General features: G+C 39.6%; 1 protein-coding gene and 1 non-coding gene across 12 annotated transcripts in view; both read left to right on the top strand.

The window, feature by feature from the left end:
* The window catches only part of RGS6 (regulator of G protein signaling 6), a 561,022-nt gene that overhangs the window by 124,177 nt on the left and 409,398 nt on the right, over positions 1-27,447 (top strand). The gene's annotated exons all lie outside the window — the stretch shown is intronic.
* On the top strand, positions 22,234-22,340 carry LOC129403793 (U6 spliceosomal RNA). The gene has a single exon (XR_008629454.1). It is a non-coding gene; the product is annotated as a U6 spliceosomal RNA (small nuclear RNA).

Genomic DNA, 27,447 nt, shown 5'->3' with positions numbered 1-27,447 from the left:
TTTGTTGCTGTGTAACTGGCAGGCTAGAATTGCAGAGATGTCATTTTAGTTGGGCCACCAAGCCTCATATTAGGGGATAAAATTGGAAGATAAGGTCTTGGTTGGCACAACAAAAGAAGCTTTGGTATGTCACAAATGAGAGCTCATTGGATAGATGCCATCTATTTGGTTGTTAAATAATAGCACACAAAGACATCTCCCTCCTGAAGATTTTTGTCATGTGTATTTATCTTGTGAAGCATCAGTGAATAAAAAAAGCTTGCTTTGAAAATATAAAGCAGCTCTCATCAAAGATACGGCAATGTAAAATCTATTCTATATAAATATATTTAATATCATAGATGAATCTTATTATTTCTATGGTGTCTAAGACATTAGTGGCTATAACTATTATAACAGTCAGATTCATTTCATGCTTATTGGAAATCTAAGCATTATCACATGCATTGTGTTTTTAGGGACAATTTTACCAGTGATTAACATATGTTGTATAGAAGAAGAGCCTTCTGAATTGAAACTTAGATGTGATAGTTGGCATTTTTATGAAATATCCAGCTGGTATACTTTGAAAATGTTATCTCATCTACCATAGTTGCTTTCCAACTTCCCTGTCTATTATAGTATATGTTCTGAAGGGGTTTTGTGTGTGAGTCACTGTCATGAACTTCACTTCGCTGTATTACTAGTTATTGCCACTTTGACTTATAGATCAATCACAGATCTGTTCATGGCTTTATTTTATACTATTGGCAACAACTATTTCTTGAAATAGTCTTATTTTTACATGTATGATATTATATGTTTTGGGATGATATGATGGTGTATGATACCTTAAGTCTTGATACAAGAATTAGCAAATTAGCTTAATTTGCTAATTAGGATGAAGTTCATTCACTGTTTAGTTCAACAACTTCAACTTCTATATCTTCAAAAATGATCTCTGGGGCTAGAGAAATATCACAGTAGGTAAAGTACTTGCCATGTATGTGGCTGACCTAGTTTGGACCCCTGGCATCCCAAAGGGACCCCTTTGAGCACCATTGCTGAGTATAAGCCAGGAATAAACTCAGAGTATATCTGGGTGTGGCCAAAAAAACCAAGCAAACAAAGAAATATTTTTTATTGATGTACTCTGCCTACTTTTACAACAACTACAGCAGCAATAACACACCCTCAAAAGTCACCAGAATCATATAGTATTAAATTAATTAATTTATTTCATTTTTTGGGGACACACCTGGTGGTGATTAGGGTTTACTCCTGACTCTGTGCTCAGGGATCACTCCTGGAGGGGCTCAGGGAACCATGGGAGTGCTGGGGATCGAACCCAGATAGGTCATGTGAAAGGCAGACTCCCAACATGCTATAGTATTGCTCTGGCTCCCATATCAGTGTATTTAGAATTTTTAAGCCTTTGGCCAATGTTGTTCAACAATGAAGGTTTTCAGGGAAGGCTTTATTTTTTGACAGAAATCAAAAGAGACACACATGGAATAATAAAGGGGAAGGGGGATACCAACCTGGCCAGCTAGATCAGCCAAAGTAACTCTTGGGATCAGTGGGGTGACATGTCAGAGCCAGATCTCTCTTCCATCCAACAATGAAGGTGTTAAAGTCAACTGTTAAAATTAATTAATGCATTTGGTGTTGCTGGGGATTGAACCCAGAGCATGCACAGGGCAAGTGCGCTGCTATTGAACTCTTTTCCTGGCCCTCAAGTTGACCGTTTTCAAAGGAGCAGGGAGTGGAGGACTTAAGAAAAAAAAATTTTTAATTGATTGAGACTCTGTGATTTTCTATTAATGATGGCTTCTCATGCAGACAACACCAAAAGCCATTATCAGGTATCTATCTTCCCAAGGAGAAGTGGAAGACTTTGGAAAGGGGCCCTCACAGCTAAATTATATCACTCTCTGTTGACTGATACACTTAATTATCTGTTCACTTTACACACCAAAGTGAAAGCTTTTATTATAAATGTTTGGGAGTTTGACTTCTTTCTGTGCAGCTAATCAAAATCGACTATAAAAAGCAAAGGGCCATAAAAGGAGCCCAGTAGTCTTGCTGGGGGGACCAGTCTGTTGCCACCTTGGAAGTGCTTGTTAATCTGTGACGGTATAAGGTTTGGCTGCAGCAGAGAGGGAAGAGATCATTGGAGATTTTATCTTTGCTGATTCTCTGAAATTTATGCTTTGAGAATCAAAGGTGGATTAACAGTTTGGAAAAGCCTGGTATGGAACCCAAAGATTTTTCGAAAGGTCTTTCCATCTACATATAGGCCTGTGTATTACTACTGCAACCTAACAGCAACTGGCACTTTCGGTTGCTCTGAGATCATGTTTTCTTTAAATAGGTAAAATTAAACTTTCATGGGAATTACATTTCACAGATATGCTTTATTTAATCCTGTCAAAAATTGTTTTTTCAAGATGGCATTAAGCTAATTAGGCATTTTCCCTTTTACAAAGAGGTGTGTTTAGGAGATAGTTTGTCTAGAACAGGTTCATCGGCTGCCCACTTCAAAGCTGAAATTAGGTTAGTCTTTTGGCTTCAGGTAACAAAAATAAAACCTCAAGTGAGTAATGCCTTGGGATTTTTACTTAAGCACTTAATTTCCTAAAAATTCAAACAAACCAGTTTTTGAGACTGAATAATTATTCTGGTATTGAATAATTATATTTTCTTCTTTTCTCCCAGTGCTCTTAGAGACAAAAATATTTTAAAATATCATGCTTGGAAATATCTTTTCTTACTGTTTTAGACATATAAAATAAATATTCTACATTCTCAGTTTGATGATTCCGATATATGAAGTCTTTCGAAGTCTGGATATGCTGGTGCTTACTCATTGCATCTTATTTACTAACCTTCTATGTGTGAGTTAAGTAGTCAGTTTTTTTAAATTTAATTTTTATTTAGGTAACCTTGGTTTACAAGAGTATAACCATTCTTATGTTTTAGGAATTTTTATTGACTGTGAGTCACTCTTTTTTCCCTTCATAACTGTAAGGATTTTCTGTATCTTGGCTAGAGAAGAGTTCTTTCAGAAAATATTTATGCTCTGTGCCTACTATATTTATGCTATGACCTTAAGTTCATTTCCAACTGTAATCCTTGACATTAAGATTTAGACTTCAGAGCTTGGAGAAGCCTGTTGTATGAACCTGTGCTGCCCATGTGCATGGATTAGGGCTGATTGGTTTCCTTCTTCCCCAGCCCAGTCTCGTGTCAGACACATTTCCTTAGGCTCACCTGGGAACAAAGTTTGGTGAGCTACTCCTGCTCCTTGTGGTGCCAGTGAGGAACCTCAAAGCCACCCTGTCCTTGGCAGGCCCTGGGCTTGGTTTGGACATCTCTGCACTCTCTGAACACAAATTCTCCTAGTCTGTGCGCTCCTTTGTGAGAACTGAAAAGGCTCCACTTGAGAGAGACATAGACGAATGCAAGAGCACAACTTGGCAAAGGCAACTGAGGCTGGGGCTTGGTAGCCTTCCTGTTTGCCATGCTTTTGCTGACTGGATCTTCAGCCGACATTCAAGGATTGTGGTGATAGGTAGTTATCTCAAGGCACAAGGCTTATTTTCCAGGAATCATATAAACACATATATGCATGTGCATATACTTTACATGGACTTATTTCTATACACATATAAGATATATATACATTATACACACAAGTGAAACATATATGCATATATATGTATATTAATTAATAATAGGTATTATATTAGCTACCCGTGGCTTGGACTGGAGCGATAGCACAGCGGTTGGGCTTTCACCTTTCACGTGACCAACCCGTGTTCGATTCCTCCGCCCCTCTCTGAGAGCCTGGCAAGCTACTGAGAGTATGGAGCCCGCACGGCAGAGCCTGGCAAGCTACCCGTGTGTATTGGATATGCCAAAAACAGTAACAATAAGTCTCTCAATGAGAGACGTTATTGGTGCCCGCTCGAACAAATCGATGAGCAACAGGATGACCCGTGGTGTATTGGATATGCCAAAAACTGTAACAATGAGTCTCTCAATGAGAGACGTTATTGGTGCCCACTCAAACAAATCGATGAGCAACGGGATGACAGTGACAGTGATATATTAATTGTGTATTAATGAATATGACCCCCATCCGCCCATATTCATGTATTTGCTTCTTTAAGCTAAACCTCTCCTTGTGAGTGTGTATGGCAGGTTGGAGGTGGGGTGGTGCAGCTGTGAGGGGTGGGAGGGGAGTAAATGAAGGTCTGGGGAAAGGATATGTTTTAAATTTGGATGCACATCTGCTGTAAGAAAGTTTGTATAGTTCTGACAGGTCTTTCAGATTGTTCTGAACCTGTTGTTCACTCTATTAGCAATTCAGTGTATGTTGTACAAGTTAAGCTAGCTTTAAATCAATGTTAATTTTCATGTCAAAAAATATTAAGCAGCATCAACTTGGAGTGAAGCTAAGTCTTGTAATCAATACAGCAATATGGCTTGGTACTGTTGTTGTCAAAATTGCTTCTACATTGGATCTTTCAGGGGAGATTTAAAATTTTTGCTTCCTGGGAATCTTGCTCAGAAATGCTGATTTATCTAGTCTGGGTACAATTTTGGGTGTCAGAAGCTTTCAAAGCATCTTTCAAACCAAGGGCTTCTAAGGTAAGGAAGTGGTTGAGAATTTCTTGAGAATAATTAATTACATAGGTGAAACATTTAGAATTATCAAACCCAAATGGTGACTTTGCAACTCACCTGGCCTCTGTGACCTTGTGTAAGTTCATAATGTTGCTCTGACTCAGTTTCTTCACCTGTAAAATGGAGATGATGAGAACTGTATCTCCATCGCACAGAATGATAGAATGAAATGAGTAAGTACATGTAAATTGCTTAGACTAGTGGCTGGCACAAAATATTGCTTGTGGCAACCTAAAATAGAAAATAGGAAAACTGCTATTCTTGAATATTTTCTGTCTCAAAGGCATCTCAAAGCCACGAGCGGGTAAGAATAAAGCAAATCAAGTTTTGTATAGTACCCTCCTAATGCTGGTATTGGTTTTGGTTTTGTTTAGTTTCTCTTTCATGGTTTATAATAAGGTCACTCTAAATCATCACCTAGATTTAGCAGGTATATTTTAGAATCATTTAACATGTTTATCTATTTCCAAAAGACTGCAAAGTTTGGGGTCAGAGTGACAGTACAGAGATGAAAACACATGCCTTGTGTGCAGCATCACAGGGTCTGCGAAGAATCAGGTTCTGACTCTGAACCAACTGCTTGGCTGAGAATTGCTAGGAGGGACCCCTGGGTGTCCTGAGCACTGCTTGGGAGCCCTCTCCCACTCCTATCCCCCAGCAAAAAGAACTGTACATATGCCTTACTTCTTGTACTGTCTCTCCAATCTATGGCACTGCTTTCTCATGCCAATTCCTATACTTAGTTTCTGTTCACACTGAAAAAGTTAAAAACTGAATAAACTGCATTTTGAAAGAAACAATTTACTAAAGTGAAAATGTATTTTTCGGGGGGGTGGATAAAGAGGAAAATAATGTTTAGGATTTTCTTGAAAATGCTGTGCCCCTCCCTCTCTCTCTTCCTTTATTCCTCTCTTCCTTTCCTTTATGCTGTGATATTTTGGGATCTTCTGAACAGTCCTCAGGGGTCCCCAGGCCACTCCTGCGGATGCTCATGCTGGCTATATGAGCCATATGCCAGGCCTGTGGTTGCAGGGCAGCTTGGCCTAGCCGGAGCTGGAGGCCACCTGGGTTACCCGGGCAGTGCTCGGGACTACACTTGTTTGTGCTCAGGGGTCATCAGGGTTAGGCCCAGTGAGGTTTGGGTTTTTTTGTTTTGTTTTGTTTTGTTTTGTTTTGTTTTTTTGCCTTTTGGGTCACACCTAGCAATGCACAGGTGTTACTCCTGGCTCTGCACTCAGGAGTTATTCCTGAAGGTGCTTGGGGGACCATATGAATGCTGGGAATCAAACCCAGGTAGGCCTCATGCAAGGCAAACACCCTACCCACTGTGCTAATCACTCTAGTCCCCCACAGTGAGGCTTGAGAAGTCATGCAGTGCTGAGGATTGAACTTAGGGTTTTGTGCATGTCAGGTATGTGTTCCAACCCTTTGGGGTATCTCCCCAGCTCTCAAGTTCCTTTTAGAACTTTACCCTCTACTAGGGTAAAGTGCCTTTGTTTATTATTATTATGAGTAAAGGCATGTACACATCTATTTTCCAATTATTTGTTAGTTTGATCACGATAATTAGAAATCATTGTCATTATGAAAATTAGATGCTTTCCCACACTACTTAAAAGTAAACTGGACTTATGATATTATACTATTTAGAAACTTTGTGAAATTTTTCTTTTGTTGCCATTGAAAGGAGTCAGTTTCATAAATTCGTTTATTTACTATTTGTATACCTAACAAAATAAACATGTTCAGCTTTGCAGTTAAGCATTTTATAACCTAGAAAAATACATGTGCATGCTAAAGATAAGAGCAGACAGATTGAAGAAGGGATTCACACCAAGCTCACTCACATATTATCTTTCTCTTAATCCAGCCCATCTTGTCTTTTTCACAAACCAGAATAAATGATTTTAATTATAAACATAATACATGTTTTCAGTAAAAGAGGGATAATTAAGAAAGATAACTAAAATAGAGAGAAAAATCTGTGATCTCACTACCTAGCATTAACTATTGTTAGCTTTTTGTTATTTACTCTTACACGTTTACTGTGTATTCAGAGGCTGACTTTTTCCCACAGACTTTTTTCTGTGCCTTCATATGTTTCTACAGCTGTTCAGTCCCTCTTCTGTGGAGGTCTTTAGCATGTGTGCCCACCTTCTCTCAATCCTGGCCCAGGGCCCTCTCAGCAGCGATCTGTGCAAGTGCTCGAACAGATGAGCTGATGCAGAGATGCTGAAACCTAACTAGTCAGTGGGAAGAACAGGAACCAGTGATGCTCAGGGGTTCTCTGGGCACATGGTTCCACTTACTCTGATACATCCCCAACATTCTCCCTTCAAATTCTAAGACATTGTGCTTTTTGGATGATGGCATTCTTCAAGAGGTCTCAGCTTTAATATAGACCTTCATAACACTTATTGTTTGCTCCTTCTCTCTGGAACCCCATTTCCAGAGAGAGGAGTAGACCAATGCCAGAACAAGCTGAAGGTGTGGTCCATGAGGCATCTTAGATGGGTATCTCCCCTGGCAAAAACAAGCTCCTGTTCTGTTCTATCACGTTCAGAGGATAACATACTCTGTAACCAGATAGGTTTTCTCTTTTTGTGTCTTCCTCATTCGACCTTATTACTAATAATCCTAGCTTTTTTACCCATTTGATAATTTTCTTCTCTTACTTGGTGTAGTTTTAGTGTGAATTTTCTCCTAATCAATACTGATCATTCTGTAGGGATGAGCCTTAATAGTATCATTGATTGTTCACCTTTTTCTTTAATGACCCTTTTTCTATGTTGTAACTATACTAAAATAGTTTTTGATTGCTATATAACATTCAATTTCATGAATAGCCCATTACTTTATCACCTGCATAACATATATTTTCTAACATGAAAGCTTGTAACTATCTCATGGTGATTCAATAAAATTTTTTAAAAAAGGAAAAAACCCATATTTTCTGCTTTCCCATATTCTAATTAACACTACAATGAGTAATCTTTATCTTGGGACTTTATTCTAGATGGTCAACTGTTAGATTAAAGATAATGCAATTATATGTATATGTATCACATACATTTGTGTATATATATATATAAAATGCATGCATATCTACAAATTATCCTTTAAAATAAAGCAATTTGCATTCCTAAAAATAGGCATTTTAATTGCCTTTCCCAACACTGATTATTTACAATTCTTTTAAGGTTTGTAATTAAATAATAATAAATAATAATCACTGTCACTGTCATCCCATTGCTCATTGATTTGCTTTAGTGGGCACCAGTAATGTGTCCATTGTGAGACTTGTTGTTAGTACACATTAATTTTTACTGGTAAAGTTGAAGATAGTTCTATGTCTTTATTATTTGACTTGGTATATGACTTCTTATTTGTTCATTTTCCCATTGGATTATTTTATCAATTTATAATAGATCTGTATATGATAAGAATATTAATATTTGTTTCAAATAGTACAGTTATCTCTAAAGTTTTACAAATAACTTTTTCACCTTAGTTTAGTTTTTCCTTCCTTCAGAAAATTACAATTTCATGTAGTCATAAATTTTAGTAGTGTTTTCAATCTGAAATCTTAATTTGAAAATTGAACTTTTAGCAAGTGAATCTTTATTTTACTTAAAAAATTATGACCATACTCATCTTTATTCTTACATATTTGTTTAGTTTTATAAAGTAGCCTAAAGTAGAGAAAATGGTACAATTGGTTCTCATTTAGCTCAAGCAGGAGTTAATTTATTTCATGCTTGTTTGAAGTTTTTTAATGTATATTTTTATATTATATACATTCAATTATTTCTTAATAATGATTAGTAATTGTGAGTTGGAGGGTAATGAAATACAAGGAATGCTATAAATAGTATAAAGTAAGCTTAAGAGGGAAATAAGTATATTTTAGCATCAGGAAACTTTAGTTCTAGATGTTTAAATTGCTCTCATGAATATGTTTAATGTACAATGCAATTGGAGCATTATATAAGGAGCTTTATGCTATAACTTGAAGAACCCCAACTCAACTTGACAGTAAAGGAATTATTTCCTCCAACCAATAACAAGGGATGTTCAGCTTCATCTCAAGCCAGGTTCTCATTTGGTTACATTGTGGGTAGTGCAACTCCAAGTAAATTCACACCTGCATACACATCTCCTCCAAACATTACAGTGTCCTCAAGAATGACAATCATCATTGCCTTTCCTGTTTATTGCCTATGAGTGTGGGATCTGTTTTTAGAATCCAAATCTGAAATCTTGCCTGTAGGATCTCAGTAGCCAGAATTCACCACATACTTGGACTAATCGGAGGTAAGAGGTATTCCTGTGACTGACATATTCCAAAGACATGACAGATATTGGTATGGGGATCAGTCAGTATTACTGCTAACTGTCCAATCTAGAGCACAGAGCAGCCTCCCTAGCAAAGAACACCCCAAGTATCCATGGTACTGAGGTTGAGTAGTCCTGGCATATGTACCAGGATCTTGTTCCTTAGAACTGAGTGGGGTGGGAGCAGGGGTGTCTGTTTTCCAGAAAGGCATGGGGCTAAAGAGAGAGGACATAACAAGTACCCTCTGTCACTGGGCTCCAAAAATATAGTATTCTGAGTTATTCAAAAGGGTAGCTCAAAGTTTGTGAGTTTGAGACTGTAAACATTAGTCTACTGCACTGAATTTTGTGCTATACTCAGTCATGTTGTTTCCAGTCATCTTGTTTGTCCAGATTTCTACTACAGATATTTTTAGTGATTTTCAGCAAGTTCTTATAAAAATAATATCTTAGTGCCTCTATGTTGCTTGACTAAAGCCAAAAGGAATGACGTGCGAAAAAACAACCTGGCCTAGCCAAATCTGTCTATCGGCCTACCACTGTGGTATTGAGCCCGCCTGGAAAATGTAGTGAAGTATTTAAAGCTAGTGATCAGACAAGTTTTCAAGTACTTATATCTCCAAGCATCAGGGTTGAGGATTCCTCAAAATTCTAATTGCCAGAAATAGCAATGGCTATATGTTGAAACTCTTAGATAGACCTTTGCATTTTTTTCTTCTTTCATGCACGGTAGTTTGAAATTAATATCTTAGAGCATGCTGAATGAAGCAGCTAAGGTCTTGCTTCAAGGCCCAGCTAGACAACTTGACTTTGAGATACTGTTTGACTGTTTACAGCATTGGGTAGCTCATCTGGAAAAGAGAAAGAAATTGATTTCTAAAGACATAAAGGTTCTATAATTCCCTTTTTTCAGACAAAATTAGATCCCTTCCTCAAGTAAAGAAGTTCACAATGTTGATGGTAGTTTTAGCAGCACTTTTGTGTTTGTGTTTTTAATTGTTTTTAGCAATCAGTTGGAGAATCACAACAGGTGAAGCCAAAGCTCATTTATTTCTCTTTCTGCTAACTTGTGCACATACTGAAACAATGAGGAGACCAGTGTTATTCCCACCCACTTAGTGTAAAATATTGTGGTTACCCATCTCCTTTAAGCCCAAGTTGTTCTCAAATAATAAACTAGAACATAAAAATCTTTACAATAGTTAGCCAGGTAAAAATCTTCTCTGGCCTGATCCCATGTTTGTGCCTATGACATCTAATCTCCAAAGCCCTAATTATTAGTTTCAGTGTGACAGTCTGCCATCTATGGAGCCTCTCATCTCTGGCAACATTATCTTCCCTGTCACTATGAACATTACCTTCCTGAGCTTTCTTTAGAATAGTTTCCTCTTTCACTGCACATGGTGGTGACTCTATAGATACAGAGCATCCAAGAGCACTTACTTGGCAATAGGAAGGCATGAACTGAAGGAGTCCAGAAAGCTAAAGAAAAAGGACATTTCTCAAGTGCCTTCTGCATAATTCCAGCTAGTGATTTTACTTTTGACCATACAAGGTCTGTGTTATGATCTTAGTTTATGTATGAGGAAGTGGTTGGCCAGGGAGGTGAAGGAACTTGCCCACTATCTCTCACAATCATTGGCAGAACAGAAGGTTCCAGAATGCATAGGATTCCACTTCAGGCCCAGCATGGTGCTTAGGGCCCATGTGAGACAGCCCTGCTCAGCAAGTCTATTGGCAGTGGTTTCTTCAGTAAGCATGAATTCCTTGACACAGGAATTATTTTCAGGAGCAGAGAAGTCTTTACTGTACTTAATAGGAAGAGAGTACACCTCAGAAGCTTAGAATGACACTCCTGAGGAAAAAAGATTCCTGATTGGAGCCTGTTATCCTTGCTTCATCTCACAACAAATGGGAAGGTTTGCCTTGGTTGATGTAGCTCTTATCTGTCTTTCCCCCTCTATTCAAGCCATCATGCCAAGACTATGGTATTTATTTCTGTTCTTTTTCCTTAGAGATATACAACAGTCATTTAAACGATGATCTTGGGAATAAAACACACTGAATGATTACTGTCTTAGAAAAGTCTCAAACACAGGAGTGTGTGAATCTAGGAAAGCAGATGGACTAGCCAAGGTTCACCTCCCCTCCCTGCTAAGATGCTGTGGAGATGGAGCCATTTTCCGAAAGGACACTGGCTCTCACAGGCCCTGCTGGAAGACCCTGTGTCATCTTGCCCTCTAGACAGTGAGATTTTTCTCCCCCAACATCAGGCTTTGCTATGTTTATGATATGGCCACCATGTCTCTGGGGGTACTTCTTTTCTTGGCCTTCATTCCTAACTGCTGACCTCCAGAAGCAGCCATTTACAGATATTTGGCTTCAGGCTGGACATTCAATTTTGTAACTTTGGAAATGTTCCCCATGATAGTTTGCTGTTTATTACGGCAGGCTTTCGTCTTTCTTCCTGTGCTTTCTCTAAAACACTATTACATTTTATCAGAACGCGTTGAATTTTCCACAGAATTCAGCACAGAGGAATGTTTCCTCTGACTTGAGCCATGGTTTATCACTGGTTTTCTACTTTTTGGCCCTTTCTCTCTTTTGGTTGTAACTAGAAACTGCCTCTACCACCAGACATCTAGCCACAAAATGCTAGTGCAGAGATTTATGGGGTTTGTTTTAAGGTACACACGGACTTATTTGAAGTTAACCCTTTCCTTTGAAATTAGGACAGAAAATTAAATTTAGTAAGCTTTTTTTTTTAAAAAAGCATGAGATATTAAATATAAGATTTCCAGCTGAAATTAAAAGTAAAACTTTTCCTCATGAGGGGTTAGGGGTGGCTCAAGGGCTAAAAGTACCTGCTTTGCAAGCACAAGGCCATGAGTTTGATCCCTGTTACCATTCACATGTGCAAAGAGCAGTCCCACACCTTTGCTATTTGGGGGTCACAGTGCTGCAGAAGAGTATGCATTGGCAGAGCAGAGCAGGTGTGTGTGTGTGTGTGTGTGTGTGTGTGTGTGTGTGTGAGTACTGCAAGTCAAGTGCACCCCTCACTCCCTAAGGGAGTTGTGTGAGCACTGAGCCAGGAGTGCAACCACTCAGTGACATCTGGCGAGCTCCAGGCCAAAATGCCTGTGCACCTCAATGAAACAAGTATGGCTCCAGCAAGGACCAAAACTAAAGTGTGGGATTCTGTGCAAGCAACACAGCCTCTTGGATGAGGAGCTCTGCATCCAAGCCTGTGTGATGCCCCCTCATCACAACAGAAGCAACAAAAGGAACAGATGAGAAAATAAATGAGAATCAAAATTAAATTGATCCAATTTAGTTTAGATAATGAATCCTTTGTGATTTATTTTCTACTCAGTTACCTGATTGGCATGTGAATATTTGTAACTAATGGGTGCCACCCCCACAAGTAACTGTCCTGACCACTAAATGCTACAACCCCACATATCTTCACTGAAGTGTCTATGATCATATGTTCTTTATTATAATTAAGACCATACTTCTAAAATTATGGGATTAGGAAAATTCTGAAGATTTTTTTCTGAGAATTTTTGCCTCATCATATAAGATAGAAATATTTAAAAAGAAAAGAAAAGGAACCTGATACTTTGTTATGAAGTTGTAAGATAAAACAGATAGTAGTGATACCCAGCATGGATAAATTTTAGTAATGATTCTAAGTACAAAGGAAGGTCCAGAATTCTGATAGGCTTTCCATAAAATTCAGAAACATATGACAAGTTCAACAACATTTGGTAAAGAAAATGTGAACAGAAAATTCTGAATAGTGACTATGGAACAGTTTTAAATGAGAGATTTAATAAATATTGCTAATGTTCTAATTTTTAGATTAAATAAAAGCTTCTTCTCTTTTTCTTGTTCTTGTTCTTCTCCTTCTTCTCCTTCTTCTCCTTCTTCTTCTTCTTCTTCTTCTTCTTCTTCTTCTTCTTCTTCTTCTTCTTCTTCTTCTTCTTCTTCTTCTTCTTCTTCTTCTTCTTCTTCTTCTTCTTCTTCTTCTTCTCCCTCTCCTCCTCTTTCTATTCTTCCTCCTCCTCCTCTTCCTCTTTTTCCTCCTCCTCCTTTTTCCCTTTTCCTCCTACTCATCCTCCTCCTCTTCTCAAATGGTTCTCAGGAGACCTCAGGGACCCACTAACAATCCTCAGTCAACAGGAAGGCTGTTCAATGTAATGGCCCAAAGATGTGATATGGCATAGGCCAGTGGTGATGTGGGCCTCCACGACCACACCCTATGCTGTTTAGGGGAGTATCTGGCATCAGGAATAGATTCTGAGTTGGATATATGCCAGGTATGCACCCTGACTACTGTACTATCTCCTGGACCTTCTTTATTGTATTACTACAATTTACTTTAAACACCCACATTTGTACTGCAAATGCTTCTCTTGATTTTGACTTACCACCTCTAATCATGTAAGAGCCTTTAAAACAAATCATATGGATAAGCTCTTGCATTCCAAATTTTGGTTTTGAGTTTCTGCTATTCCCTAGTCTGCATTTGTAGTCCTTAGGTGGCATCTATCTACCTTTATAGCTAGCTAACTAATATAATTTTATTTTTTGCAGTGTCAGGGTTCACACAGGGACATACACACTTTACATCTGGTCTACATTCTTGGCCCTTAGAACTATTAAAGAAACAATATGTTTGTAGGTTGTAAGAGGACTTTATTAAATAGGGTGTGTGGAACAATACCATGATGGGATTTGTGGTAAGGGAGAGAAATAAGGTCAAACTCTGAATACAAGAACAAGTGACATCTATAACCAAAAGGCAAGATGAGGATCAGTGGAAAGGAACTTAGTAAAAAGATATATCATGGGTGAGGAATATTCTAGCAAGTTTTTGCTGAAGGCATGCCAGAGGGATGTCTAGGGTAGATATTGGATGTGATCAGATAATAAAGGTGGAAGGTGGGAGTATTTACTACACTATCTCAGCAGATTTTTTAAAAATTAAAGTAGTGTTGGTTTACAATAGTTTGTATGCTTTAGGGGTACAATGTTAATATACCCCCACAAAGTGCTAGTCATGCAACACCAATGTCTAGTAACTTCAGTTCTGTCATCAGAGTCCAAGGGTTAGTTTTCACTGGACATTATTTATTCCTTTGCTTTGTAGTTTTTACATACTACATATGAATGGGATCATCCAATATTTATTTTCTACCTTTTGATAGATCTCATTAGCATGATACCCTTTGAGTTCCACCCATGTAGCAGAAGACAATAATGTACCTTTCTAAACAGTATTCTATTGTGTATAGACACACAGATTCTTCAGCCACTCATCCATTGTTGGGCACTTAGGTTGTTTCCAGATCTTGGCTATGGCAAATAGCCATTCCTGGAATAAGTGGGCAATGTGAAGGACCCAAAGGCATAGAGAACACTCAGGGGGTGATGGAGATACAGTACCAAATGTGGTACCCACCTTTCATGTGGCCACCCAGGTTTGATCCCCTGGACCCCATATGGTCCCCTGAGCCTGACAGGAGTGATTCCTGAGTGTGGATACAGGAGTATACCCTTGAGTATTTCCCAGTGTGGTTCCAAAACAAAAATAAATAGGAATAAAAGAAGACTCAGAGGAGCCTGACTTTTTGGTTGGGACAGATTCCTTTGTCAAAGCCATCAGACTTCTCCCTGCTGATGGAGAAATAAAAGTGAGGGAAATTTGGAACCCTGGTGATGGACAATCTAATAGATAAGGATTCTGGAAGAACAGCCTGTGCTTTGAGTTGAACAAAGAGAAGCACAGTCTTTTCCAAACACCTTCTCTGCAATTGGGATAGAATTTAGATTTATAAGAAGAAGGCAATTCATTATCTCACATCTCAGCTAACCCTCAGCTTCCACTACCTTCAGGGCATGGTTTTGAGGAAATGGTATCCTTTGTTCACTCTGGGTCTCTGGGCACAGCTTATTCCTAAGAAATGAGTGTAGGGGCCTCTCATCGGAGCCAACAATGACCCTGCTGGCTGTGTTACCCTCCTGCCTCTTACTTCCACATAAATACATGTATTTTGGAGGGGCCAGATGCTTGAGTCTACTCGCTCCTATTCCAGTTGCTGGCTAGGAAATTATCTAAGCTCGACATTCACTGCTTATCACTACATTTCTATTTAGGCTCCTGCTCTCTTTGGCAAAAGAGAAGTAAGACTTCATTTTTAAGGATTCATTGACATGCCACAAAGGAAAAAAAGGGAACCAAATCACTTACAGTTGTGTCGGGAAGTCCTCCCATCTTTTGTCTGGCTGCCGTGTGAATTCCTTGTTCCGTCCAGACTACATCCCCTTCCCTCAGGCCTTCTGTGCCTATTTCTGTCCCTCGCCAGAGTGATTTTTGGAAGTTTAAATTAGGACTGTTCCAGAAAGAGAGGGACAGACATAGAGGGACTGCACTCATTTGTGGAGTATAGGGTAGCATCACATGAGGCTGACACCCAAGGACCGTAGATACAAGGGCCAGGGGGATTGCCCTATAGCTGAAAGACTGCTTCATGAGCGAAGGGGAGAAGGCAGATGGAATAGAGAAGGGATCAGTAAGAAAATGATGGCTAGAGGAACCAGTTGGGATGGGAGATGCATGCCGAAAGTAGATAATGGACCAAACATGACGACCTCTCAGTGTGTTGCAATCTATAATGCCCAAAAGTAGAGAGAGAGTATGGGGAATATTGTCTGCCTTAGAGGCAGGGGGAGGGTGGGAAAGGGGAGATATACCCGGGATATTGGTGGTGGGGAATGTGCACTGGTGGAGGGATGGGTATTTGATCATTGTGAGATTGTAACCCAAACATGAAAGCTTGTAACTATCTCACGGTGATTCAATAAAAAAATAAAATAAAATAAATTTAAAAAATTAGGACTGTTCACCCCCCTGATTGAAAACCCTCCAGGGAGTTTCCATTGCTCTTTTAATAACATTTGTCTAGTGCTGTGGCTCACCAGTCATCCCACAGGCCTGTCCATGAGCCTTATCTCAGGGATGCTGCATTCATTGCTTTGTGTTCGATGTTCTGTCCCCACCTTGCCTCTGCTCCTCAGTCTTCTTGAACAAAACTTCTCTCCTCAAGACCTTCACGTTCAGTTTCCACTGAAGGGTACAGGCCCGTTCCCAATCTTTTCTCATTGTCCCCAGGTCTTCCTTGACTGCCTTCTAGAAAGTAGCTCTAGCCCCATCTCTCAAGGTTTGTGTTCTCTTTATTGCATTTGCAGTTCTCAATTGATTCTTGTTGCATGCATTTTTACGGTATCCTTTGAATCATTTCCACGAAAACAATGGGATTCATTCCCAACTGAATTCCAAAGTAGCGCCAGCCTCATAGATGATTGCATTCTAGAAATGAGAGCAGGAATGAAGATAGAGCCTCACTCACCATTGAGTCTGTCCCAGGCGTAACTAAATCCCATCACTGTCCAGCAAAACCCTGTTTTCCTAGAGTACTGTTACAAAGGGTGGAAAGAAAAGAGGGATACAGCAGAGATGACATGAAAGGATGTTGTAGCCTACTCATGTACTTTGAAAAATGTATTGTCCAGAGTGAAGCCTGCCATAGGGGAGCTGAATTTATTCCTACACATTGTGCTTTAGTTTCCTGCTGCTAGAAACTGAGTTCATTAGTCTATGCTGCATTTTCCATACTAGGGAGATGAAGATAATCTGTTCTCTCCAATTTCGAATTTTCCTAGCTGAGAAATCTTTGTTGAATTTAAAAAGTGACTTGGTTGACCTTATTTCCTAATCTCCTGATGGAAGTGCTTTAGTGACACAAAATGTTTACCAGAACCAGATTATTAAATTGTCTTATGCATTTTTCGTATGTTAGTGTTTTTTTCCTTGCTTGGAGGGACAAACGCCACAAAGCAGAATGAGGAGGATTCAGAAAGGAAGGTATAGGTATCTTCTATACCTCCCTTTCGCCACTCTCCACTCTACCAGGTCTGTAGCTTTCTCACCAGCTCCCAGTTCTGCTTGATTGGCAGCACCTCAGAAGGGGTGGGAAAGTTGTTCCTTGTTTCTTTCCCAAATCATCTACACATGAGGGCACAGGTTCCCAAGGAGACTGGTGGGAGGAGAAGTTGCATGGAAGCAGTTTTTCAGTCAACTGGTATTTTTATGGGGTAGGTTGTAAAATGTTAGGTAAGTACAGCCCATCACATTTCATTGGCAGGGAAAATTCTTTAAGGACCTTAATTTTTCCTGGGTGCTCATTAAGCCAAAGTATGCATAGAATCGAGAATGACTGCATAAATGACCACCGTACCCACTGATTTCATAGCTACCAGTCTGGATTCCCAATAACATGAATATGAGTTGCATGTCGGGGAGTGATGTCAAAAATATTTTGTGTGTATTGGTTGTGCTTGACTCCATCCTGATGTCAGAGAATCTTAGTTTATCCTTCTATAGCTGCAAGGTAAGTTTATGCTCCAATTGACAGTTGTACAAAGAGATTCAGTGATTTGGTTGAACTTGCTTTTATGATACAGGGCTGAGATGGACACCTGAATTTGCAGGCAAGATCCGCTCTTAGTCCATTTTAACATAATCCCTGCCTCCATCTGTTAGCATTGAAATTTTGCTTATTAGTTTCCTCTCACGAGGATGGCAAATAAGAGCACTGCATTATGTATCTCCTAAGATGCTTTAGGAATCAAATGCAAGGCTAGAGATGCAGTAAAACATATAACCTGGTATGTGTAAGGTCCTGGTGCCTCACACCACAAATCAAATGCAGTATGTAAGCTGCACTGAAAGCTCTGTGGAGTTCTACAAACATGAACAGAATGAGCAGGTAAATTTATCAGCAGTAAAAGTCAGAGCCCATATTTCTCACAGTTCCTTTTCCCTTTTCCGTCATTCCATTTTTTTCTATCTTCTCCCCCAGTCATCTGTTTCCTCCAAGGGAAAATCCTTCTTTAGATTAGGTTAAAGTTGTCCAATCAGGGCGTGAACTTGTGCCCTAGCATGTGCCCACTGTTTCTTTTCCAGTTTAATCTCTAATTCATTTGTGACAGGATTTAGGCCCCACATTCCTCTGAAACCATCAGTTCCCTCTTTCTCAAGCACATTTGATGCCTTTGTTCTAATTCAGAGAAAATCCCTTCCCTTTGTGTGCACAAGGAAGGCTGGTGTCTTGATTCAAACAACAGTTTCTGCGGCTCTGTGTGGCACAGGAACACTATCTGGGCAAACCCATCAGTGACCTCTTACTGACAAAGCCCAATAGACACCTTAAACATCATTATACTGAAGTTCACTGTGATATTTGACACTGTTGAGAAGTAACAAGCCTCCCTTCCGCAGTGAGGCTGATACCAACGCATCCTGATTCTTCTAAAAATCTCCTTTTATAAACTCTTCTACCTGTATCTACATTCCGTCCACATGCCTTGAGTCCTCTGTATTTTTCACACAGCAGCAGCAACAGTAACAAAAGCAAAACAACCTTTACAAGGCTTCAGCAGGGGCTAGGCATAAAACCCTTTACATTTCTTATTGTACCTTTATGGTTCCTTATATCATGGGTCCTTTTAGGTGAATTATTTTTTATATGAAAATTCTGGATCAGATTCACATCTGCGACAGTGAAAGAGACGGTCTCCTCAGGAAAGGCATTTTGGAAACCTCTGTGCTGGGGTACTTGGTGGAACAGAGCATTAGCCAAACTCAGAAATGTCTCTTGTCAGGAGTCTGCTCACTGCCTGTCTAGGACTGGCTCCGGCCTTCCTTGCTACACGCCACAGGAGTCTTCTTGCCTTTCCAATAGCTGTCATTTCCAGAACTCTTTAAGTCCTTTTGGCCTTTGGACCCAGAAGCATCAATGATTCTGACAGAGCATTTTTGAGTGTGGAGGGCTTCACTATAGAAGGGAAAAGTGGGTGGATCTCGGCGCAGAAGGGCAGGGACATGAATATCAGGTAAAATAGTTCTTCCTGCCCGCTGCCACCAGGAGGGGCCTTCTTGTGGGTCACCCCAGAGGCTGCACTGCCCTTACCTACCTGTTGCTTCTGCACTTCTCTACCTCCCCTACCCCAGCAGAGCCCTATGCAAATCTTCCTGTGGTGTTGGTGTTGGCCCACCTATTATCTGCAGTGTGAAGCTTAGGGAACTCTCTCTGAGAGGAACTCTGGTCATGACTAAGGTCCCCATTTCCCTTTAACTTCTGAGGAGGCCAGTAGGTGGCTTAAGTTCTGAAGGGGCATGTGAAGTGAAGGGATGAGGCATAGATCACTTCACATACCCACAGCCTGAAGTAAAGAGGCCACATGTGCTGAGTCCCGCTGCTTTCTGGCTCTGCCTTTCTGTCTTTCATCAACTCTGGAATTGTTGTGGGGGAGTGCAGTCCCTTTAAGCAGGGGGGTGCAGGTGTCTGATGGTGTCTATGAACCCTGCAATCATTGGTGCTTTACTCATCTTTCAAGAGGACGTCACGAGCACTGGACAAGGTGAGTGGCCTGAGCAAACAGGAGAGGGGAGCTTCAGAGAGAGGGGGAGTTGGGGTGAGATAAAAAGCAACACCAGTTAACAAGTGCTCTGTCCTGGGCTCCTGTCCTCTGAGGTCATCACTTCAGGGCTGCAAGATCTGTTTGACACTCTCCAGCTCAGAGAAACACACTTGAGCCTCTCATATTTGAGAAAAACAGGGCTGTCTAGGGGCTGCATTCATTTACTGCTATTTAAATTCTTTTTATGTTGGTCAGATCCATGAGAAACATTTGGGCCCTATCATTTTGCCCTCCTTGGGGAGGCTTAGAAGTCTGTTAGCTGCATAGGGTGTTTTGAATTTTTTGTTTGTTTGTTATTTTGGCTCTTTGGAACACAGTGGGTGCGTGCTTAGGGCTTACTCCTGGCAGTGCTCAGGGGACCAGATAGGATGTTGGGGATCAAACATCACAGCAAGGCAAGTGCTCTGCTCACTGTGTAGTCACTCCAGCCTCTAGTTTTTGTAGGCTGGCAGTGAGAAAGGTTTACTTGAAAAACTTTTGAGTTGTTTACTTCATTTTAAATAGACTCAATATTTCAGATTTTTTCCCCATTTTCAGAAAAACTGTGACAACAGTTCAGAATTTCTATCTTCTCCCAGGAAAAACATCTTATATTGAAATAGTATACATTTGTCAATGAGTAAACTGAATGGTGACCTTCTTAACAACTCAGTCCATACATTTTTCTATAGCTTTGGCCTGATGTCCTTCTGTTTCAAGATCCCATGCAAATGGGGACATGAACACTTAGCTAGATGTGTCCTTGTCTCCTTTCTCCCTAGGGCCTGTAGTTTGATGACTCAGAATTTCCTTTTACTATGCAATATTCCAGGAATACAGTGTGACAGTGTGTGTGTGTGTGTGTGTGTGTGTGTGTGTGTGTTTCCAACATAACTACCATTTAACCTTGGAGGAATAAATTTTACATGTTTGAAGCACTGTGTGCCCCTCCTTGATTCCATTCTCCTTCCTTCTCCACAGACAACATCTTCATGTTTGTTTTGTTTTGTTTTGGAATATCGCAGTGTCCAGGCCTACTCCTGGCCCTGTGCTTAGGGATCACTCCTGAAAGGGCTCGGGGTACCATATGTAGTTTCCAGGAATTTAAACTGGGATTGACCATCCTAAAGGCAAGCACCTTAGCCCTTGTACCCCTGTACTATCTCTCTGGCCCAAGACAGCCAATATTGTAAGTAAAGTGTTTTTATCAAGACATGCTTTGAAGTAACTATATAGAGTGTCCATTTGTTATTTTTATTAAGTTAGTAATAATTTATACTAGCTCTGATATGCATGTTTTAGGCTTACAGTGTCACTGCACCAAACCCACCATCAGAATGCCAGTATTCCCTGCCCCCCCGGCATCTTTTCTTCTCTAACTAATCCCCTCCACCCCCAGTTGGCAGTCTCTGTTCTGTTGGAAATATCACAAGTTTATTTTAATTAATCATCGTCTATGTCCTTGCTTCTTTGTATACCGCATATGAATGAGATCATTTGGTATGTGTCCTTCTCCTTATGGATTATTTCACCTTACATCCCTTAGTTCCCTGCAATATTTTTGTGAAATGCAAGGCTTCATTTTTTCTTACAATGGAATAGTATTCCATTGTGTTTGTATTCCGAAATTTTTATCCAGTTATCTTTTGTTGGAAACTTGAGTTTTCTCCAGATCTGAAATGATATCAATGCTCTCCTTGGAAACCTTCTTCTGCAGTTTGCAGTTTTCCTCCTCACATAACTTTTTTTGATATACTTGGCTCGATTATTTGATTTCTAAATCTGGTTCTATTGTATTAATCTACTCTTGTGTTCATTACATTTAGATTCCCCCCCCCCCCATTTTGTTTTCACTGTATTAGTTGCAGACCGCTGAGCAAACAAACTTGCTTTATGTATCTGTTTGTATGGTTGGAGTTTGGGGAACTGGCTATCTGGGTTTCAAATTTTATCTTTAACAGCACTATTTAATTATTCATTCAATAAACATTGACTGAGCATGTAAAATGGGTCAGAAAGCAAGCTAGGCTCTGGGGGTAAACAGAATAGATATTATCCCTCCCTTATGATGGGGTTTACAACCTATTTAGGAAGACAAACATCCTAGATAATATATATTACCCAGAAGTGTTATAAAAATATAGAACTATAAGTTATGTGCCTTGGGGGAAAAACAAAGGACAATTGAGAATGTCAGCATTTCTTGAAAAGTTACCAGAAGAGCTGCTTGATAGGAAAGAATTTTATTTCCTTAAATGTAGCACTGGAAGCCATGTAAAGCAGACTTTCTCTTTTTGCCTCAGCTACCAGGAATCTCATATCTGAGTGTAGTGCCTAGATACAATACCTGGCATATCACAGCTACTTTTACTATATTCATATTTTCACTATCACTGTATCACTATTATCCCGTTGTTCATCAGTTTGCTCAAGAGGGCGCCAGTAATGTCTCATTCGTCCCTATCTCATGCTAGTGTAGCCCGATGGCATACTGGGGCTCTTTCAGGATCAGGGGAATGAGGACTGTCTTTGTTACTGTTTTTGGCATACTGAGTACGCTACGGGTAGCTTGCCAGGCTCTGCCGTATATTCATATCTTAGCTTTTTAAATAAATGATTTTCTTTTATTTTTAATAGTTCTTGTTTTACATTCCAAATCATTTTGGAAGTGGCTGAGATATTCCTTTAAGAGAAAATATAGTGCTGGCTTCGGCAGCACATATACTAAAATTGGAACAATACAGAGAAGATTAGCATGGCCCCTGCGCAAGGATGACACTCAAATTCGTGAAGCATTCCATATTTTTTTTGCAGGCTACAACACCCAAAAGGAGAACAAAAGGGAATGCCCTGCCACAGAGGCAGGGTGGGGTGGTGGGGGATGGGGTGGGGTTGGTGAGAGGGATACTGGGATCATTGGTGGAGGAGAATGGGCACTGGTGGAGGGATGGGTAAACGATCACTGTATGAGTGAAATGCAAACACAAAAGTTCATAAGTTTGTAACTGTACACCACAGTGATTCTCTAATAAAAATTTTTTTTAAAGAAAGAGAAAATATAGAAGTTAATAAGCTGTTTGTCCCAGTTTAACCCCCAGTTTACTTTTCATATATCAACAGATTTTCTTTTCCTGGTGGTATCTTTTCCTTGGAGGTATCTTTGTCAGGGTCTTTCTGTGCTGGGGTTCCCACTTAGTTTCTAAAAATGTTCTCCAAATTCATTTATTATCCATCAGGAGGCTTGCCCCCTCCATCTCTATATACTTCACTTAGATGATGATTGCTTTAATCACTGCTAGCACATACACATACTCAAACAGAACTCCTCAGCAGTGCCACTTGGTTCCACTGCTATCTTTAGGAGCATTTATCTTGCCTTGACTACTCTCCTTTTCAAAACATCTAGTTTTCTGTGGCACTGTTTACTTTCATTATGCCTTAATTATGGGATTCTGATAACCATGGGGGAGTCGAGAGACAATAAATGGGATTTTGTGGGTGATTAAATGCTAAAGCAAAACTGAGATGCCTTGATAACCACAACAGTTGTTTCTACAAGTATATTCCAAAGCCAGGAATATTATTGCTATTACACAACAAGCACGAAAATAAAAAAAAAAACCTCCTACAATCATTCTGATACTTTCCTTAACTACTGTCCTTTTAAAAGTCTAATGCTTTTTCATCTGATGTGTTTTTGTCAGTCTAAGTGTGTGTGGTTGGCTTTTTAAATGCAGAACGTTCCTTAAAGGACATGTTTTCAGTGTGAACATGTCACTTCTCTACATGAGTGGTTGAAGTGGCTAAAATGTATCTCATTATCAGCCATGTGGAACCTTAGTGTAGTTTGAAAAGAAATTTTATTTTAGCAGCTACAATTGGGCTCAATCATACGAGAGTTTATTAGATTTTTAATGAATAATTTAGTGCTTCATAGCAAAAGATGCATTTGGCTTCAGGTAATGGAAGGCCAAATGCATGTTGTTTTGTCACATGACAAAGAAGAGACTGACAGTTTCTAGGTTTCATTCAGTTGCTTTGAAATTCCATCAGACATCCAGAATCTTTGATGCTTTTTGGCTCTGTTTTTCCCATTATTGTTCATTCATATGTTTTTTGGCTCATGGTTACAAACAGGCTGTAGATGCACTTCATATTCATATTCTAGGAGGCAAGGAGTGGCCCAGCTAACTCATAAAGGGAAGACAGAAAAGGTTTTCTTAAAACTACAGAATAGACTAATTTTTAGGTCTATATCACTATCCTAGTGTCATATAACTATGCCAGTTTTAAGAAAAACTCAGAAAGTTGTATATTTAGCTGACACAATAGGTTTAAAAACGTTAGGAGTAGACTCATAAGAAATACAGGGATGAATGAAGACAGAGCAACTGGTTGTGAATCACCAGCCTATTATATATCACAGGAGAGAATTTAGCTGTTAAGTATCAAGTATAAAAGTGACAGCAGTTAAATATCAAATATAAAAATGAATGTCATTGCCATGAAAATGCAAAGCCACTTAATTTTTTATGTCATGCCAACTCCATAGTTATAATGGTAAAGTATAAAAGAAGTATTGATGTACTGATGATCATAGCAATAGATTTTATTATTGACTTTACTGGCATAAAGATAGTTGGTGGAGGCAAGTTATTCTTTATTCTTGCCTTCTTTCAGAAAAACATTAGCTTTGGTTTGTTTTTCACAGCAAATAACTTGAAAATAAATTAAGAAAACATTGTATACATATGAGCTAGAGCTTGTAATTCTGCAGATAGTCTCATTAAATACATTTCTTCTTTGTGTGTGTTTGTGTGTCTGTTTTCTGGGCCACACCTGGCAGTATTCTGTATTCCTGAATCTATACTCAGGAATTCCTCCTAGGGGTTTCGGGGGATCACATGGGACACTGGGAATCGAACTTGGGATGGTCATGTGCAAGACAAGCACACTGTCTGCTCTCCTATCACTCCGGTCCCCAAAATGCATTCTTAATACCTTGGTTATCTTTAGGTGTTCACTATGGGAAGGTGAAGAGAGATATTCATACCTATACTCAATTTCCTAAGAAAAAACTTTAATTAGTAGTAACTATTTATCTTATTTTCTAAGTTGCCACTGATGGAAAGGACTATTACTAAATTTCAGAAATTTCTTTTTTTCCTTGATATTTGTCTCCTTGGTGCACTCTCTGCTGGATGGTTTCTACCCCCAACCCTCCAATCCCAAATATTTTGTACACTCTGGCTCTGAAATGATATTTTAATCTCAGCTTAGATTCTGGCCTGTGGCCTCTTCATGTGGCTCTGACTTCTCACAATCTGGTGGCTGGTTTCCAAAGCCAAAGAATTCAAGCAATGATTGGTGCAAGACTCTTTTTGCTCTTGAGTTAGAAGTCATCAGTATCTAGAAGGCTAGAAATATCCTTTATTGAGGACCATCTTTGGAGTTAAACCACCACAAAATATCCTTCCTTCTTCCCCTAGGGGTTTGAACAGGCCATTGGAATTCAAGCAAAAGGCAAAAATGGTGAGAATACTCTTGCATGTACTAGAAAATGAACAAGAATGCCAAGAATTGCCACTCTGTGGGGCCAAAGAGATAGTTCAATGGGTGAGGCACTTGCCTTGCATGATGTCAACCCAGGCTCAATCTCTGGCACTACCTATGTTCCCCTGAGCACTGCCAGGATTTTTCCCTGAGCATAGAGAGAAACAAGCGCAAAGCACCTCTGGGTATGGTTCAAACTGCCCCCTCCCCTACATAGTGTTACCATTTTGATGACTTAGAGAATCCTCTTTATGCCATCCTGAACAACCATCAGTAGTTCTGAGAAGAGTTGAAATCTATACATTCATATCTTTAAATTTTCACCTTCCAGAGAGAAAAAGAACAATTAATTTTAAAAGCTCTTTTTTTTCCCTATTTTTTAATTAGTGAATCACCATGAGGTACAGTTACAAACTACAAACTTTTGTGTTTACATTTCAGTCAAAATTTTAAAAGTTCTTATTAGCACTAGTAGCTGCAAATAAACTACCTTCCCTATGACAACCCTAAGTACAAATTATAAATATTCCTGAGCCTTGATGTAAAATTTTTATTATTTATATGTGAATATGTTCTTGTGTTAGAGGCCAAGCCAAGAACACTCTATCCCAAAATAAGTGAGATTGAAATTGATTTTATTAACAGCATTGTCTTTCTTTGGGCCAAGACTAGAGAAATCCAGTGAAATATATCAACTTGTAACCCAGGCACATGAAGTCATTTTCTTTATGTTGGTTGTGGTGGGTTTTTAATCTTTGCTGCCTTTCCATTTGAATGACAACATCAAAGCAAGTTTTGAGAATCCTTAGGGATTTCAGAGATTCCTGTGTTGTAAGATACAGAAAAGTCATAATTAACAGGGAGATCAAGAACAAAGATGTGGGAAGGAGGGTGGTATCCTTGCCGCTACAAACTACTAGCTTTCACTAATCTACGCCATCCTGTGATGCCACTGCTACCTGAGACACCCTTCCTCCCCCTTCTCTCCCACTCATCTCCAGATGTAGCCCAGCTGTGGCTTCTACCTCAACTCCCTGGGTAAGAGTGCCGTAATAGTCACAGTGTCTGTCTGTTACCTTGACTCTGTATCGTCATCTCCCTCACTCAGATGTTACTCCTAGTGGGGAGGGGCCAACTCTTAGCCATGTATCATACTTCAGGCAAAACATAATGTAGAAACCAGTATACATGGTCAGCTACACTAACATATGGGCCATTTTTTTCTGAAAATTCCTGGTCATTCTGTTAGGTGGCTTACACCTTCCCTACCCTGGCTGATTCAAACAGAACAAATACTAAGAATAACAAACTGGGCAATACAAATGTCCAATGTTAAGACTAGGAAATATGTTGTAATACCCTGAGACAACCCTGCAATCACTCATTTTGCCTTGTAACCAGGGGATAGTCCTCTGTCTTCACCCAAAGCCACCCATCCTCCTGGTATGTTCTACTTGAAGTTCTCTTAAGTGTCCTCTGAAACCTGCAATACCCATTTTCCTCAATTTTTTATGGTGCCTCAAATGGACCTCTCTATTGAGCAGTGCTGTGCACTTACACTGCTTGTCGCTTCATTCATGTGTCCAGTGTCTTTGCTATGACATAAACTCCTGCCTTCCTTTTTCCCTGCTGTCCATAGATGGCTGAGTAGTATGGATATGCACCAGGTGATCACTGGTGCTGAACTTTACTGCTGGAGCCTGTGCAGTGCATGGATGATTGCTGAACAGCAGCACTCTTCACTCAACCCCTCCTAAGGTGTGGAAGGATGGTGAACACGGGTTTAGGGACACTTTTTATCAACATTAAGAAAGTAAGAACAGTAGGGGTTCAGGCTAATTTTTTCTCACAAGTGTATTTTTATTTATCTGCAAAGGGTTTTGGGAAATAATTGACAGAGCTGCCTAACATTAAAAATTATTAGGACACTGTGGATAAAAATACAGAGTTCTAGTTTCCCTTGAAAATTTTGGAGTATAAAAAATAGACTTTAATTCCCAACTAGCAATAACAGCTTCCAACTAAGTGGTAACTAGCTATTCCCTTTCAACAGAGGACTCTTTTCTCATTCCCTTTTAAATTGTAGCCTATTTTCTTCTTTTGTATGTGAGATACCTGACTCTAGAATAATATACATTACTCTAGAAAATGTCAGTCATAGGTGCTGTGGTATGACCAAACGTACAGAATTCTAGAACACAGGGGGCTGCCAAGAGGACCCCTGAGATAAAAACCATTGTCCACATAAGCTGTTGGAAATATGGTGCCAAGAGACTTGCTCTATGTCAGGGCTCTAAGTAAGGGCGCTCACAAAATTCTATTTTTGTAAAATATATAATATTTTCAAAGCACAGTTAATCA

Source organism: Sorex araneus, chromosome 3, assembly GCF_027595985.1.
Source record: "Sorex araneus isolate mSorAra2 chromosome 3, mSorAra2.pri, whole genome shotgun sequence".
In the NCBI taxonomy this organism is placed as follows: domain Eukaryota; kingdom Metazoa; phylum Chordata; class Mammalia; order Eulipotyphla; family Soricidae; genus Sorex; species Sorex araneus.
The sequence above is the reverse complement of the archived record's forward strand: the minus strand, read 5'-3'. Positions and strand labels throughout refer to the sequence as shown.